General features: G+C 59.8%; 1 protein-coding gene across 9 annotated transcripts in view; it reads left to right on the top strand.

Moving 5' to 3' along the window:
- Nucleotides 1-16,300, top strand: part of ZMIZ1 (zinc finger MIZ-type containing 1) — a 234,259-nt gene that overhangs the window by 74,900 nt on the left and 143,059 nt on the right. For 7 of the 9 annotated variants that reach the window (XM_078434459.2, XM_078434464.2, XM_078434469.2 and 4 more), the window contains exon 3: nt 10,825-10,904. The exons of 1 other annotated variant lie outside the window; for it this stretch is intronic. The gene's annotated coding sequence lies outside the window, so the exon portion shown is untranslated. The remainder of the gene's footprint in view (nt 1-10,824; nt 10,905-16,300) is intronic. One more of the 9 variants, XM_078434460.2, reaches the window with a different exon arrangement.

Below are 16,300 nucleotides of genomic sequence, written 5' to 3'. Positions count from 1 at the left end.
GGTCGGGTTCTCCCAGAGGCCATGGGTGACCCCACAGCCCCTGGGCCAAGCTTCCATCCCACCCAGACTGCTGACACTTATAAGGACTCAGGCGTGCAGAGTGGGGAGTGGGATGAAGGGGTCTTACTCCGGGGGCTGTGCTGTGGTTTGACCACATGCTGTTCCCCCACATGTGTGGGGGCTGCTCTGCCTAGCGAGGGGGTCACACCTTCTGCAGCTGGTGCTATCCTGTCCCTCATCTTTGCCCTCTAGGAAGCTCTGCGTTGAGGCCTCAAATCCATCCTTCTTCAGCTTTCTCCCTTGTCCTCGTCCCTTCCTCATGGCTCCTCAGAAGTGACACTGTCCCTCTGCCCAGAGTGGGAGAAGACAGTCACTCCAGTCCCCCGGGGGGGGGGGGGGGGCTGAACCCCACAGCCCCCGCTCAGCTGTGCCTGGAGCTGTGAGCTGCTGGGAAGAAAACCCGCTGCCTTTTGTTAAGTCCTTTTGCTAGGAAACAAGTAGCCGGAGGTCTAGAGGTCAGAGGCCAAAGGCCACCAAACAGGCCAGGCAGCCTGCCCACTCTCGCCCCAGAAAACTCAAGCCTTCTGAGGAGGCCTCCACAGGGCCCCGCCTCTCTCCGGGCCTGGGTGGGGCCAGTGGGACAGGAAGCCAGGGAAGGCCTGGAGGATGGGACTCAGGGTGGTCTGGGCCTGAGCCAGGGATGAAGCAGAGCCCAACCCTGGCCTGGCCCCAGGGCCACGGCCACACAGGTCACCCACCCGACAGGAAACCCTGCCCGGCACCCCCTTTGTCCCACCCCATGTTTCCCTTGGGTGGCGCTTCTACTGTTTCCCGTGGGGGCTGCGCCAGGAATCATACCCTCTTGAGAAAGGAAGCCGGACTTCGGGCGCTCCGGCTGTCCTGCCTCTGACCTGCCCTGACCCCCTCCTAGAGCCTCCCGCTGATGGACGCTTTGGGCCCACGCCCATGCCTCACCCCACACATGCCGATGACTTATCTTCTCCCAGACAGTCAGTCACCTTTAGGGGACTGGGAAGAGAAACCTCATAGTAGGGCCAGGCCCGGGAGCCCAGAGACCAGGGTTTGGGGTCTAGGATCCACCACCAGCTTGCCCGTGCCCTTGGCCAAGTCACTTGACCACTCGGGCCTCGTCCGTGGAAAGAAAAGGGAGAGGAAGGAGTTCTGCCCAGCTAAGAGCATCTCATGAGCTAAAGGATTTGGGGGTAGGTGAATTTCTACCCTATAAAGACAGCCAGGTTTGGAATCACGTGCCCCAGAGCCTCCTTCATGCATCCCAAACAGCTGTCTCCGGTCCAGCCAGGGCACTTTGTCTATGATGAGCCCCAAGCAGGGAGAGAGACATGGGCGGCAGCTGATGTCCCCATGGTGGGTGAGGGTGATGATGCTGGTGTGGCCCCTCTCTGGGTCGTTCCACGTCTGGGACCTCAACACAGGGGCAAGGCTGGGCCTCTGCACCCCGGAAGGAACCTGCCTTTCTCTCTCCTCCCAGGAGCCGCATGAGGGCGCATGCTGGGGTCTCTGCAGTACTCTGCTGTGCTCAGGCCGGCAGGCCTGCTTTGGTTAGCAGGCTAGGGGCCAGGAGCCAGGGAGGGGGTGGTGCCCAGTCTCCTGTCCTCCCCCTCCCTCCTGGTAGGTGCTCTGAGACCTTCGGTTCTCTTTCACTTGTGATGTGGAGCCTAAGGCACAAGGAGGAATGAGATCGTGATAGCACCAGCTCTGAATGCTTCCGCGGTCCTCTGTGGAGGTGCTGCGGGAATACCCTGTGTACGAGAACGCATTTCACCCTCTCTGTGAAGACACGGCTCCTCTCATCCCCATTTCCAGGGGAGAAAACTGAGGCACAGAGAAGCGAATCAGCCTGCCGAGGTGGTTATGCTGGCCTTTGAGCCAGGCAGCTGGCCCCAGAGTCTGTGTCCTCGGCCACTGAGCCGCCCTGCTTCTCTGACCCGTGGCCCCTTCCCCGAGCCAGGCGCCTACTCCCAGCTCAGTATCAGCAGGGGGTACAACCTGGGGTAACAGCCGCTCCCAAAGGGGCGTAAAGGGAGGGGCGGGATGCCACGCGAGCAGACCCGAGTTGCCATCACATCGGATGGGCTAGCAGAGTCCGGGCCACACCCAGAGCTTGTGGACCAGCTGAGAGCCTGTGAGTAACCAGGAGGACTATAGGTCCATGCAGCCCAGCCCCTCCCTGCAGGGTGCTGACAGTGGCCTTGGGCACATTGCCTCTCTGAGCCTCAGCGTCTCCACCTGCCAAATGGGCAGTGTCCGAGCACCGTGTCTGACCTCTGCAGCCCCTCGGTGGGTGTTCGTCTCTTCCCCGGTGCCTCAGGCCACTGGCACGAGGGACGTGCCTGGCAGTAGGGTTGACGTGGGCAGGGTGCAGAGGTGGGAGACCCAGACGTATTTAGGGAAAGGTTACAGCTCGGAGTCAGGCTGCGGCCTTGAACATAGAGCTGAAGAGTTAGAACTGAGCCTCGTAGATGGTGGGGAGCCATGGGAGGCTCTTGGACAGGGGCGAAGCGCATTGTCGGGGAGAGGAACTGGCAGCAGGGGAGCCTGCTGTGTTCACCCAGGAGTAGGGCTCTGGTTCAAAAGGAGTCATGTGGCTAAGAAGCTTGGCCCAAGTGGGTGGCTCAGCAGGGCCAGTTTTCCTCCTTTCGACTGGGTCCGTGGTCCACAAGGCACTACCGTCTCGGGCTGGAAGTGTGCAGGGCACCGCAGGGAGGGGCAAGGCTCAGCGCTAATGTCTCCTCCTCTGCGTGTCCCGCAATCCGTGTCCCCCCCTCCTTGGACTGGTCTGGGCTTCCCACCCAGGCCTGGGTGGGGCCCCACTGCTCCTTCCTCCCTCTGTGGCTTTCTGGTGGGGACTCAAGACCGCAGTGGGCCGTGGGGTGTGAGCCAGGGTGGGGACACTGGCGGTGGGTGGAGTCACGGGATGGGTGGCCATGAGTCAGGAATTGTTGGGTCTCTGTGTCATCTGGCTGCGTGCTGTTCTGGCCTCCCTGTGCCTGTCTGCCTCCTCGCTCCCAGTCACAGCTGCGCCTGTGGGCAGCTCTGTGGGGCTGACCGTGCTCTGTTTCCAAGAGCCCAGAGCCAAGGCAGACAAGTCAGGCCACCTGGACTCCAGGTCCCAGACACCCCTGACACTCGGGGTGATCTTTAGCACGTCCCCTCCCCTGAGCCACACTTTCCCAGATTGAAGGATGGGGGGGGGGGGGGCAGGCAGCTGGCCAGGGGTTCTCAGACCCAACGGGCTAACCAGCGCGCAGCATCCCTTGGGGCCAGGCCTGGTCCGGACGTGGCAGGTACCGTGTTCTCTGACCTAAAGTTGTTTTCACATGGCACCTCCCATCACCGCTCATTCATTCGTCCCACAGACATTCCAGAGGTTCTGGGGGCCACGGGAAGAAGACACCCATCAGGGGGCTGGCCTCAGCCTCTCTTTCTAGTCTGTTCAGGGGTTCAGTCCCAGAGGTCAGGTTCTGGCAGCCCCAGGGATTGATGGGCACGTGAGAGGTGGCTCCCCCCAAATCCCTTGAAGTTGCTGGGCCGAAGGAGCCCCTCTTTCTGAAGGAATGTAGGGAGACCCCGGACTCCAGGGAGAAGGAGGTCATCCTAGGCTAATCCTGACACTTCCGCCGGGAAGCAGCTACGGAGGTCCTCGTGCCTCCTGGCGGGGACCCTGGGACACGCTCTGGGTGTGCTGTGACAGGGAGAGGCTCTGGGGCTGTTCCTCTCGCTTTACAGATGGAAGATGGAGACATCATGGGATGGGAAGGCACTGGCCCAGGTCAAGGAGGGTAAAAAGGCAAAGGGCCGACTGGAACCTACCTCCCTGTAAGCAGGGCCGGGTGGAGACAGGCAGGCTTCTCCAAGGCAGCTGCATCGGTGAGCATCTTGGGATAGGCCGCAGAGTGCGGCATGATGATGAACGCCCCCTACAACCCCCTCCCTCCCCAGCCTTCCCGGCAGCAACCCTGCAGCCCACTGCTGGACTGCCCTTGACGGGGGGAGGGGGGGACTGGCATTCCTACAAACAGCAAGAGCTCCTGTGGCCTGGCTCCTCCAAGGAGGTGAGCCACGCACTCACCCCAATTAAACCTTCTCCCGCCCAACGTTGAGTAAACAGAGGCAGGGGTAGGTACAGGGACTTGGCTAAGGACGTGTGGCCTGCAAACAGCGAAACCAGGATTTCATTTAGGCCTGGGTGACATTGGTGCCCGAGCTCAGACCCACTACCTCCTGCTCGCAAGACCAGTGCTTTCCTTTGTCTGGCATTTGTAAATCTGGGCCTCGGCCACCTCCTCAAACTGGCCTGGCCCCCATGTGGTCAGAATCCCAGAGGGATGCCTGTGTGAGGAGTGAGACCGCTGGGGGCTAGCCTGGGCCCAGGAGGGGGGTCACTGGGAACACTCGGTGCTAGGTGGGGTGCCTGTGCCACTGGAAGCCCCCGTGCCCCTCAGCTTCTCGATCATTCCACCTACCTCCTCAGTGGGGGGAGCACAGGGCTTGGAGTCCAGGCTGCCCGTTGAGCTGCCCAGCCCTGTATGGATCACGGATGAAATGTCAGCTCAGTTAGTCCTCCAGCAAGGTGTTTGCCCAGATAAGGAGACTGAGACCTGGGGGACAGGTGACCTTACCTTCTTGTCAACACCAGAACTGACCTGGGTTCTTGTCTTGGTCTTGGGCCCATCCCTGTTCCTCTTTGGACTTATGTGCCCTCCTGGGTAAGGTGGCAAGCTTAAACTGAGGACTTCCAAGGACTCTTCTGAGAGCCTCCGTCAGGCCCTGTTAATGCTGCAGAGGAATCGGGATTGGGGACATGCCAGGGGTAGAGAGCAGGGGTATCGCTCTAGAGCTCCATCCAGTGTCCTCAGACGGACAGTGCAGGACCAGGTGGCAGAGAGAGGCAGGACACTGAGTCCCTAAGAGGGGCCCCGTTGGCAGAAAATTCAATTTAGATCATCAGCAGTGGGATGGGTGGGTGCCAAGGGCCCTGGTTTGGCCAAGCCCAAGTGGGTGCTCCTCCGGGCAAGACCCTAGCCCCTGGCAAGGGAGAGGCTATGCCCACCCCCAAGGGGCTGATGAGAGGGTAGGCATAGAAAGAGCCTCAGCTGCAGAGCTTACCCCAGGAGCGTGCACAGCTTTGGCATGCTTTTTCCATTTTTATGGAAAGGGACTGGGAGTAGGTGGTCTTCGGGAAGCCCATCTCTGGGGAACAGACCCACTGGCCCTGCTCCTGAGTCAGCCTTAGGAGGAGCCTGTGCCTTTTGTCTTTGCCTGGGCCTTTGCCCTCCTGCGTGAGAGACTCTGCCCAAAAGGGTGATGCCCCAGACCCCCTGTTTTGCTGCCAGGCCAAGGTGGGCACACCTACCAGCACTTCTGTCCTAGAATTATCCAACTTTCGGTGTTTTCACCCACCTCGTGTTAGATAGTGTGCAGACACCCTTGGGAAGCATACAGGCTGGCACTTGTTGGCCTTTGACCTTGCCTTCCCTCCCCGCACTCCAACCCTGCTCCTTCTCTTCCTCCTCTGTCAGTAGTTGTTGAAAGAAGGAGATGGATGGATGGATGGATGGATGGATGGATGGATGGATGGAATGAAGGAACAACCTCCAGAAGTCATTTCTCCATTTTCACAAAGGGGAAACCAATTTCAGATGTTATGAGGGTGGAGAGGGCAGTTCTGGGAGCCCCTACCCTTCTCCAACTCCCACTCTTTGGGTCCCCCACGGTGCCAGGGCGCGGCCCCAGGTTTTGCGCTGGGCATCTCCTGTCACCGGGGCTGTCCCCACCTGGAGACATCCATCAGGGCCCCGCAGCAGACCGGCCAGGCCTACGCTTCATTCCTGAGTCCCGGAGGTCAGCCCATGACACTGGTCTGCACCACCAACCCCCCCCCCCCCCCCTCACTTGCCAAGATTCCACACTGGAGAGAGGGAGGCGTAAAGCCCAGGGGCATGGGCTGGGCTTCCCTGGGCCTGGGTGTGGGCAGGTTGTCAGAACAGCTCCAAATACTCTCAGACGAAGTGAAGACAGACAGGATTATTGAACCAAGGTTAGTTCATGATTCTCGGACAGCCCTGCCCAGGAGTTCTGCACCCCCGCCTCCCCCGCCTCCCCACCCCAGACAACCACTTACTAGGTCTGCTTTCTTATCTGTTCCTTGAGGCCAGCTGCGGCTACTTCTCTTTGGCGAAAAGACTCAGGATTTCAGTCCCACCCTGGGCACTGGGCCACCTGAGCCTCTGGGCTCAACCCTGCTGTACCTAGAGTGAGTGGACAAGGGTTTCACAGCCAAAGAGATGATCAGGCACCCGGTTTTAATTGTGCAAGGAGGAGGAAGGAAACAGCATCAAAGCGTCTGGAGGTTCAGGAATGGGAAAGATCATTTGGGGGACTCTCAGGGAGGGCAGCATGGTGGAGGTGGTCGTTGGGCACCGAAGGAAGGGGTTTCGATGGGCAGAGCTGTTGAAAGTATGACTGGGGTGAGACAGTACCTGTTCTAACGCTCTGGTCTCTGCTGGGCACTTCTTGGGCTTTATGGCTCCCTGGTGACAGGACTGTACTGAGGATGGATGGAATGGGGGCAGTGAGGGCTTATGGGGCCGCTGAGGAAGCCCTGAGAGATGGAAGAATTTTCTGCGTGTTTATGGCAAGCTGAGTTTCTCACTCCAGAGGCACAACAGGCATGCGTGTGTGTGTCCTCGCGCGTGTGTTTGGGGGTGGTGATTGGCAGCAGGGGTGAGGCATCTCAGAGGTCGCATGGATGTAACCCCCTGCCCCCCCCCCACACCTACTGGGGTAGTCCAGCCCCTCCCCCAGGGGCCTGCGGGTAGGTCAGTGCCCTGCCCTGCAAGATCAGCCTGGGGCCTCTCCTACTGGGTGTTTAGTCAGAAGCACAATTCAAAGCTGCCTTCTTTCCTCCTGGCCAGCAGCCTTCAACTTCTACCTGGGCCCAGGACCCTCTTCGTCTGGCTCTCCCCCATGGTCTGGATTCTTCTCCCCCAACTGCCCCACTCCCCCCACCGCCCCCCGCGTGATGAGGTCAGGGAACATGTATTCCAGGAATGTGGGAGGTGGGGCGCCAGCCTGGTTTGGATAACCATCGCGGTAAATATTTGCCTTGCTCCCAGAGCCGGTACTGGCCGCCAGGGTAGGACGAGGGGCCTGTTCCCAGGGTCATGTAAGGGGATGTTTTCCCGGGTGGATCTCTGAGGTGGGGGATCCCGTGTCTCCCCAGTGAGCCTGGGAACTGGGTCTGAGGCCACCCGCCCTGCGCAGGGCCAAAGACAGGGCCCCTGGCCCGCAGGACCAGCAACTGTTTGTCCCATCTGTGAAATGGGGATAAAAACAGCCCAGGTGAGGAAGGTCAGTGCCACGGGAGCCGGTTTAGGTCGGTTCAGCCGGTGGAGCAGGAGGTTAGACCCAGTTTGGGTGCGTCCCATGTGACCACGTTTTGGTCCCAACTTGGCCACTTATGACCTTGAGTAATTTCCCCCTCCTTCAAACTTTTAACAGCCACCATCCCCTGACCTGTTCCTTCCTACGTGGCACCTGTATTGACACGCCCATTTCGCGTTAAGCTGTCACAGCCACCAGGGCCCAAGGAGCACATGTGTTCACGTGATTAGCAGCACGTGACCGGAACCCTGAACTCCGGCTCAGGGATGCCATCGGTACGGCCACCTGCCTACAGACCACACTGGGCAGTCTGACCCCCTCCCCCAGTGGCCTGTGGGTAAGTGAATGCTCTGGCCGATACTGGGCTCTACAAGGTCAGCTCGAAGCCTCGCTGATGGGTGAACAGCTAGAGGGGTCACCAGTCTCTGTTTAGAAAGGAGATGAGGGCTCAGAGAGGCCAAGTGACCTGCTCAAGGTCACCCAGCATTAAAGGGCAAACCAGGGATTCCAATCCAGCTCTGCCCACCCTTGTTCCCGACCTCACCACTGAGGACAAGACCAGGGCTCCAGCCCAGAACGTGGGTTCCGAACCTTCGGCAGTTGTAGGGAACAACCAGTCACTTAGCCACAGGCCTGGAACCACAGGCACAGAGTCTCCAGGGTGCCCCATATCCTGGATGGCCTGTGGCACAGGCACCTTGGCCCTCCAGCAATCCCGGATTGGCCCTGCGTCTACTCTGGGCCAGCCTCAGCCCCAAGCAGCTAGTCCTGTACCTCCCCTCAGGCCCGGGTCCTCCCAGGGCATCCCTGCAGGAAGAAAGGTCGGGAAGGTGGGTGTGTGTGGAAGGTATCTGGGTCCTGGGACACTCCCCACCCCAGAGTGACCTTTGCCGTGTCCCAGGCCCAGCCTTGCCACTCTCCAGCTGTGATACCTCTGGCCACTCTGTCCTCCCTCAGAGCTCGGTTTCCTGCTCTGCAAAATGGGCTCCCACCCTGCCCTGTCCTGCCCTGCCCCTGGGAGCTCCAGACACACAATGAGAATGAAAGCATGGTTTGAGCTGCAGTCTGCAAGCCCCTTTCTGCCCTTCTGGCCTTCATAGTCAGAGGCTGCCTTGGCCAGGCTGTCTCCCCACTCCCTGCCCCTCCGAAGCTCACAGGGAAGTTGATAGCCCCCAGCCCATCTCTGTGTGCTCGCTGTGTGACCTTGGATATATCTCTTCCCCTCTCTGGTCTGTTTGCCCCTCTGCACGGGCCCAACAAAGAGCCTGGGTGGCTGAGGGCCACGGGGCCCGCGCGGAGGCACCGTGAGCTGGAGCACCCCGAAGCGGCAGGATGGGCGGGTGTCGTTCCTTGGGGCCTGGACGTTGCTTACTGTGTGAGTGAGGACTTTCCGGCTCTGGCTTCTATCTCAGCTGCCAAAATAATTATTTTCTCTTTGTCAGCGGGTCTGCGGGCCAGCTCGCCTCTGGGAAAGGCCTGAGCTGTGGGTGGTGGGGAGGCAGGAGGCTGATTCCGGTTCTGCCCCAGCCACTGACTTGTTGCATGTCCCTGGGATGGGGGTGGGCGCTGCCTCTCTTCAGGCCTCAGTTTCCTCCTCTGAAAAATGGGAGAGTCAGAGCCTCTGAATACACGTGCTGTTTTTGTTCCCACGGCAAGAAGTTTGGGGGCTGCCAGAGCCAAAGGGTCAGGACGCAGAGACGTTGTCTTTCCCTGCTGGGGCGGGGATGTCAGCCCTGGCTTTGGGGGCTTGGGGCTTTGGGGCCTAATGCTCCATAGAGCCCAGCACCAGCCCCTGCAAGGTCATTTATGGCTCAGCTGACATACCTGCCCCTCCGGCCCTCATGTGTGCTACTCCCTGTGTTCCCATCCCACAGATGAGAAAACTGAGGCACGGAAGGGTTTAATTAACAAATTTGCGCTAAGCCCCACACTTGGTAAGAGGGCGAAACACAGACTTGAACCAGCCACAGCACCCACTTCTCTCCCACTGCCCAGTGGGGTGGGCCAGGTCTGAGGCCTCCAGCGGCCCCCTGGCATGTGTGAGAGCCCACAACTAATGTGGCCTGCACACTCCCTCTCCCTCTGTTAGCCATGGGGCTCGTCCCGAGAGGCATTCAGCCCGCAGTCCGGTTTCCCATTTCTTAGAGGAGGATGTGCAGGCCTACGGAGCATGGCAGTTGCCTGGAGCCCCCCGGGGAGGCACCTTCAAAGCTGGGACCCAAACTTGGGGTTCTGTGGCTGGCACCCTGCGGCCGGGACTCCAGAGAAGTCCACCTGCCAGGCCCTTGGGTCTGGTCCTCCAGGATCTGTAGGGAGGTGGAACAGAGTAAAAAAGCACGGGTGGCCCCTGAGGAGGTGGGCGGGTCGGAACCTCCCCCCCCAACTGTGAGGATAATCAACAGTGGGGGACAGGGGACCGGGGTGTCCATGCCTTCTCCCTCCCTCTGACATCTCCACATACCCAGTGCACCCCTGCCTCTCTGCCTGCTGTTCCCTCTGCTATGAGCACCACTCTCTCTGGTCTAGACCCCCAGAACAGCCTACATGCCGGTCTCCCTGCCTCCCAGGGTCCCTCCCAAGCCCTTCTCCCCCAGCAGCCATGGGAATCTTTTCAAACTGGAACTAGGGTTATGTCCCTCGGCTGTTCAGACCCTCCCGTGACTCTCAGTGATTGGCCATGCCCCTTGACCCCCACTCACCCCACCTCTCCTTCCCTCATCACACCTACCACCCGCCCGCTCTCAAGTCCTTCACTGAAGCAGGCTTTCTTCCCTGTCTTTGAGTCTTCGCATATGCTGGTCCCTCTGCCTGGAATGCTGTTCCATGCATCTTGGCCTGCCTCTCTTCTGGCTCATCCTTTGACTTTACTTCCCCAGGGAGGCTCCCCTGTACCTTGACTCCATGTTGTGTAGCCCCTGTACTCATTCTTTCTGGCAGATGCCCCTTCTAATTATGCAGCGTTTACCTGTTGGAACCCCCACAGGGACAGGAACCCCCGTCCCATTCACAGCTCAGGATGTTTGTTCAGTGTTTCTTGAGCAAATGAATGAACAACACTGAGTGCTTCTGTCCCTGTATGTCCTTAGATGCTCCTAGAAGGCCCGAGAGAGCTTGTGATCCCATTTGACAGGTGAGGAAACCAAAACCCAGGGAGGCCAGGGGCATATCCACATAGCTGGTAACGGGCAGATGGGGGTGTCAGGGGATTGTTGGTGTCAGGGCACTCCATGATTATGCCCCTCTTCCGCTCAGCCCCTCTGACTCTCCATCTGTCAAATGGGGATGACTTGGTTTTGCCCGGTAGGTGGGGGTGGGGGGGTGGGGGTGGGGGGGAGTGGCAGCCTGATCGGTTCCAGGGCTGCCGCGAGGGGCCCCTCTGACCACCCCTTCCCCTTGCAGCAGGATGGAGCTGCAGTGAGGTGCGGGGGCTGAGCACTGCTGACCAGACGTGGGACGCTGGTGGTTCGCGGGTCACTGAGGTAGGTGTGCGGCGGGGGGGGAAGGCTTGGCCCAGGTGCTTGGAGAAGGGGCAGACACGTCCTGAGTAGTGACTAGGTGTTAGCCCTGGCATACCCAGCCTTTGACTGGGCCTTGGCCCTGGTGGGCGGGACTGGGTGCTGCTTCGCCCCCTGCTTAGACCTCGTCGGCCCCAGAGGCCTCTGGGACCTGGCCTTTCTCCAGAGTGCCTGCCGGGAAAGGGCTGGGGGAGAGCACCCAGGGAGAGGGGCAGGTTTGGGGTCCCCAGCCTTGGCGCAGCACCTGTGTCTGTACCACTCAGCCCGGGACGCGTGGGCCCCGTATGCCAAGCAACATGGCTGCCACGCAGGAAGAGGCCTGGGTGAGCAGAAAGGCCTATTTGCTGAAATGGGTGGTGTGTCTGGCCACCTCCTTGTCTCCCGCAAACACGCTGAGGTGCACGCACGAATCTCTGGGCTCTGGAGTCAAGAGTGACTGCGTTCAAATCCTGGCTCTGCCACCTGTCCACCGTGGCCTTGTGCGGTTTCTCTGTGCCTTGATTTACCTGTCTGTAAAAATGGGATGGGTTCCCAGCACCTGCCCGCACAGGTGCGTGGACACACCTGGCACCAGAGGCGCTCAGGAGGACACGTCAGAGTCACTGTCAAGGATCCTGGGACCCTTCCTTCTTTCCATACACCGCAGCTCCCGCATCCCCTCCTCCCTGAGCGCCCAGCAATGCCAGGATGGACACGGACTGGTCATCCAACATAATGAGGGGGTAGGGGCTCCCAGGGAGCTCCCAAGAGCAGCAGGAACCAGAAGGTTCTGAGGCTGAGCCTCCCGGCCCTGCCTCTGGCCTGGACACCATCGTGTCTCATCACAGAGAGGCATTTTAGGGTTGATCGCACTTGGCCCCGTGCCAGAGGGTGACCTGTGTAATCCCTCTTTACTCTGTGGTTCCCAACCCAGAGATGAGAGGCCTTCACAAAAGTGCTGACTTGGGCCAGGGCCCTTTGTCCCAAGGCTCTGGGGCCCAGCGGGGGGAGGCAGAGTCTTTGCTCTGGCATGAGGCCTTGCCTGATCATGTCCCTGCTGCCCTCAACTCCCCTCCTGAGGCCCCCGTGCTCGTAGGTGCCCAGACACAGGGCCAGGCAAGCCCTGGGATGCTGCACGCTTCAGTCAGGCTCTGGAACCAAGGGGCAGGGCTGCAGGAGGTCCCGGCTCCCTGCCATCGGCTCGTGACCTTGGGCAAGACTTTCACTTTCGTGAGAGTGGGGGCCAGGGTTCTCATCAGAAAACAGGGATAATTATACCAGCCCTGCTGGGAAGGCCGTTACGGCGACGCTCGGAAGCCTGAAATATTTTTAAATGTTAGAGCTTAGTGAGAGTCTACTGTGTACCAGGCACCATGCTCCTTAAATACATATTTCTCCCCGCAGTAATCCCGTGAGGAGGTGTGTTTAGTGCCTCGTCCTTTCTCCAGAGGCTCAAAGTGGTTAAGAAACCCATAGAGCTGTAAGTAGCAGCATGGGGATTTGAACTGTGGAATGAAGCGGCCCATGATGCCTTAGAGACCAGGGGCGGAGCCACAGGCCCGCCTGAGGTGGGTGCTCAGGAAACCGCCTCCTTCTCCGCCTTGTGCTTTGGCCTGGCCCTCCAAGCCCCGCTACCCTCAGGAACCAGAGGGTGGCCCCTGAAGGCTGGCGACCGCCCCTCCCCAGAGGGCCTGCCGGCAACTCGATAAGGCTAGGGGGACCCACTGCTAATTGTGAGGTAACCTCTGAATTCTCCTTCACGGTGGGTTCTCTTTTCGGATGTGTTTCAAGGTAATTCATTCCCTTTCCAGAAATTGCTAGTGGCGGAGCATTAGGCAGCTGGTAATTAATCATAGGAGCGGCTTGGAGTTTATTTAAAAAAAAAAAAAAAAAAGGCAGACTAGAAAGCCTTGATGGAAAAAGAAAAGAAAAGAAAACCACTCCAAGGCAAGGGTGGTAATCAATACCTCAGTGTCCTAGAAACGGCTGGGGGTGGGGTGGCGGACACGCCTCTCCTCCTTTTCTTCCTGGGGCTGACAGATGGTCAGTGCCTGCAGTAGCCTGTGCGAGGCTCTGCCCTTCACCGTCAGCTCCCTGGGCCTCGTTGAGCAAGTCACTGCCTCTCCCCGGACTCAGCTTTGCCACCTGTAAAATGGGTGAAGGGCAGGTGCCAGACTAGAAACGGATACTGTGATGATGTTTGTTCACTGCCACATCCTGGTGCCTGGTCCTATTATAATTTGGAGCGACAGCTGGAGTGAGGGGCCAGCTCTTTCACTCTGCAAGCTAATGTTAAAGGACAGCCTTGCCCAGCAGACTGGCCCAGCAGAGCTCGGGCCCCTCCATGGCAGCCACACCGTCTCCCTGGCATCCTCAAGTTCAGCTTTCCAAGAGTCTGAGCCATCTGGAGATTTTTTTCAGTTGCCCTCTGAGTGGGTAGTGAGCTCCTCGTCGCCAAAAGTATGCAAGCTGGGGCCGCACAGGGCAGTCAGGCAGCAGACTGGGTGGGAGGGCGTGCAGAGCATCCCTGAGTTTGAGAGAGAACATGAGGTGCTCCAGGGTGGACGTGGGAGGCTGGACGAGCAGAGAGGGGAGCCCCTGCCCAGAGGTCCCCTGGGGAAGGCTGGAAGAGGCCGCTAAGAAGGGTTGTCCATGGAGGACACCTGTGCTTTGCACTTTGGTGCCTGTTCCCTCCAGAAGGAAGGAGGTGCGTGCGTGTCTGTCTGTCTCTGGTTCTCTGTGTGCCCGTGCTTCTCTCCTGCCCGGCTCCCCCTGTCTCCTCACAAAGGCACCCCCACTCTGCCCCCTTAGCTCACCCACTTTCTCCCTGTGCCACGTCCAGTGCTCCCCCTTGAGCCCCCTCTGGAATTTCTCTCTGAGCCCCAGGACCTTCTCACTTCCGCTCTCCTTACCCTCAGAGACACTCCTAGCCAGGCATCCCCGCAGACATCTGCTCTGCGTCTGCTCTGTGTCATCGCCTCTGTCATTGCCAGGACTCAGCAGAACTGAGACCTCCCGGGCTCCCAACCTGCCGCCCTGAGCCTTGTTCTTGCAGCTCTGGCGGCACACGGCTCCCCCCATGCCCACCCTGCTCTTTGAAGGTATCCAAGGCAGTGCCCCGCACTCCCGGCTTCGGAGGCTGTGCGCTCCGTGTGGCCTTGAGCTGGAGCAGACGCCATCCCGTCTCCAGGGACCCCCCGTGCCGACCACTCGGGATGGAGCCCAAACTCCCGGCTGCCCTGTGCTGTCCTGGGCACCTGGGCCTCTGGCTGCAGGCTAAAGCAGGGAAGCGAGAGGGGGCGTGTGTCCACTCACAGGGGCGGTTGGAGCCTGGCATTGCCCTCCAGCGCTAATAAAACTCCTGCTGTAATTAGAAGTGAGGTGTCCGAGAGCTGGCTGCCTGGCGGGAGCCAGTGTGTGCTCATGAATAAATAAGTTGTCCTCTCCCGAGGGGAGAAGGAACCAGAGGGTGGCCTCCCAGAGAACCACGGGCCTGAGGGTCTCAGCGGTCTGTGAGGTAGGCTGCTGTGTTCTGGTGGCTGGACACCTCCATTCACCTGGACACCTTCTGGAAGCTCCCTCGGCCCCCATCCCTGGCCGTCAGACTCCCTGGGAGCGCCAGCCGCCGTGCACCGGCAGACTCAGCCTGGCACTCGAAGCCACCACCGCCGGCCCCAGCCTCCTTGCAGGGCCGCGTCACACGCTAGCTGTCCACCAGTGCCCTGGGCTGCTGCTTCCCTGTGCTGCCCCCTCCTCACCTCTACGACACGTCCCCGCCATGGCACCTTTGCTCCTGCCCTTCCTTCTGCCTTGAAAGCCCTCCACCCGCGTTGCTGTGTGGCTGGAAACTTTTGGAGCCTTCCTCAAGCCGTGCTTCCTCTACAGGGTCAGACGTGGCCTCCACACCCCCTGGGCCCCACGCCCTCCGCTTCCCAGAGGCCCTGCTCCTTTCCTCCCTGAACTCTCTCCACTCCGAACCCTCTTTATGCTCCTGTGCTTCTAGACTGCCTGCCCCCTTATCTTCTCTTTTGTCTTGAGTGTGTATTGGAAGGATAACCTATTGGCTCCTCTGTGCTCTTTTTTCCTCCTGAGTCTTTGACTCAGGAGGTGTATTTAACGCCTACACCGCCTGCAGACACCGGTGTTCAGCGGTCCCGTGGGGTTCCCTCATTCGCAGGTGGGGAAACTGAGGCTGGGAAAGGCAGTCTTGCAGATAAGAGTTGGCAGGGTGAGTGCGTGCTTTCCCTGTAGGCAAGGCTCTGCTACCTTTCTGCAGTTCCAAGTAAGGAACTGGGGCACGGGGCATGGGGCACTGGTCATAAAGGTAAATTGAGGTGGACAGGACCGTGGCTAGTACCTAGGCAACCACACCCTGAAAGAGAGGGGACATGTTGTGAGGGTTCCATTTCCCTCACCGTGGGTTCTGGGGTCCTGGTGCTTCCCCACCGAATCCCCAAACAGCCCTAGACCAAGGGGACCAACACAGGGTGAGCCACACGGGGATCAGTGCTGCGCCTTATCACTGCACGCACAGCATACAGCCTAGAGCACTGGGGTTCAGGGGGTCTGAGCACCCAGCTCCTCCCAGGAAGAGAGGATGGCCCCTGTCCTCCTGCCGCGCCATCCAGGTCGCAGTCTGAACTGCAGAGGCGCCCAAGTGCGTGTCCGTGGAGGATTCCCACATGGTGGGGAGATGCCTGGGGCAGGCAAAGCTCCGAAAGCGGGAGGGGGAGGAGGGAGTTGTCCCTGCAGATCCCGGCCCCGCCCCCGCTGGCCTGGAGGGACCTCCCAGGGGCACACCAGCAGCAGAAAAGCCCCTCCAGAGTCCTGTGCCCTCTGGAGCCAGTTTCCCCCTTTGGGACCTGCAGTCCCCACCGGCTGCACGTTGCTGCCTGCTCTGTTGACAGCTGGTCTCTTGTTTGCCTCTGCCTAGGGATTGTGGCAGGAAGTCTTGGAAGGTTCAGGGGCTGAGCTCATCCTCCCCCTGCCCCGGGTCCCCCACCACAGGCAGGGCTGGGGCCACAGCCCAAGGAGGACCCCCCTCCCAAGGGCTACCTCCTCCCACCTGCCGAGGGCTGCAGAGCTTATGCGTGCTGAGCTAGCCCCATGAGACACATCTAGCCCATCCTTCAGCCCCCTGCACCCATGGCTTTTCCTTGTCTCTGCTCCTCCATGCCAGCCACCTGCTGTCTCCCCTGTGGGGCTGGAAACCCCTCAAAGAAGGCTCGGGGCATACTGAACCTTGTCCCCCATCCACCAGGCATGGCTCCTAGTACGCCTATGCTGAACAGGCAGGGAGCCTGCAGGCACTCACCTGTGTGCCCTTAGTTTTCTTTGGGGACGGCAAGATTTTATCTGGTGTGCCAGTTCTTAAATTTTTT

The sequence above is a fragment of the Panthera onca genome, chromosome D2 (genome assembly GCF_046562875.1).
Source record: "Panthera onca isolate mPanOnc1 chromosome D2, mPanOnc1 haplotype 2, whole genome shotgun sequence".
In the NCBI taxonomy this organism is placed as follows: domain Eukaryota; kingdom Metazoa; phylum Chordata; class Mammalia; order Carnivora; family Felidae; genus Panthera; species Panthera onca.
This window is presented reverse-complemented; position numbering and strand designations above follow the sequence as displayed.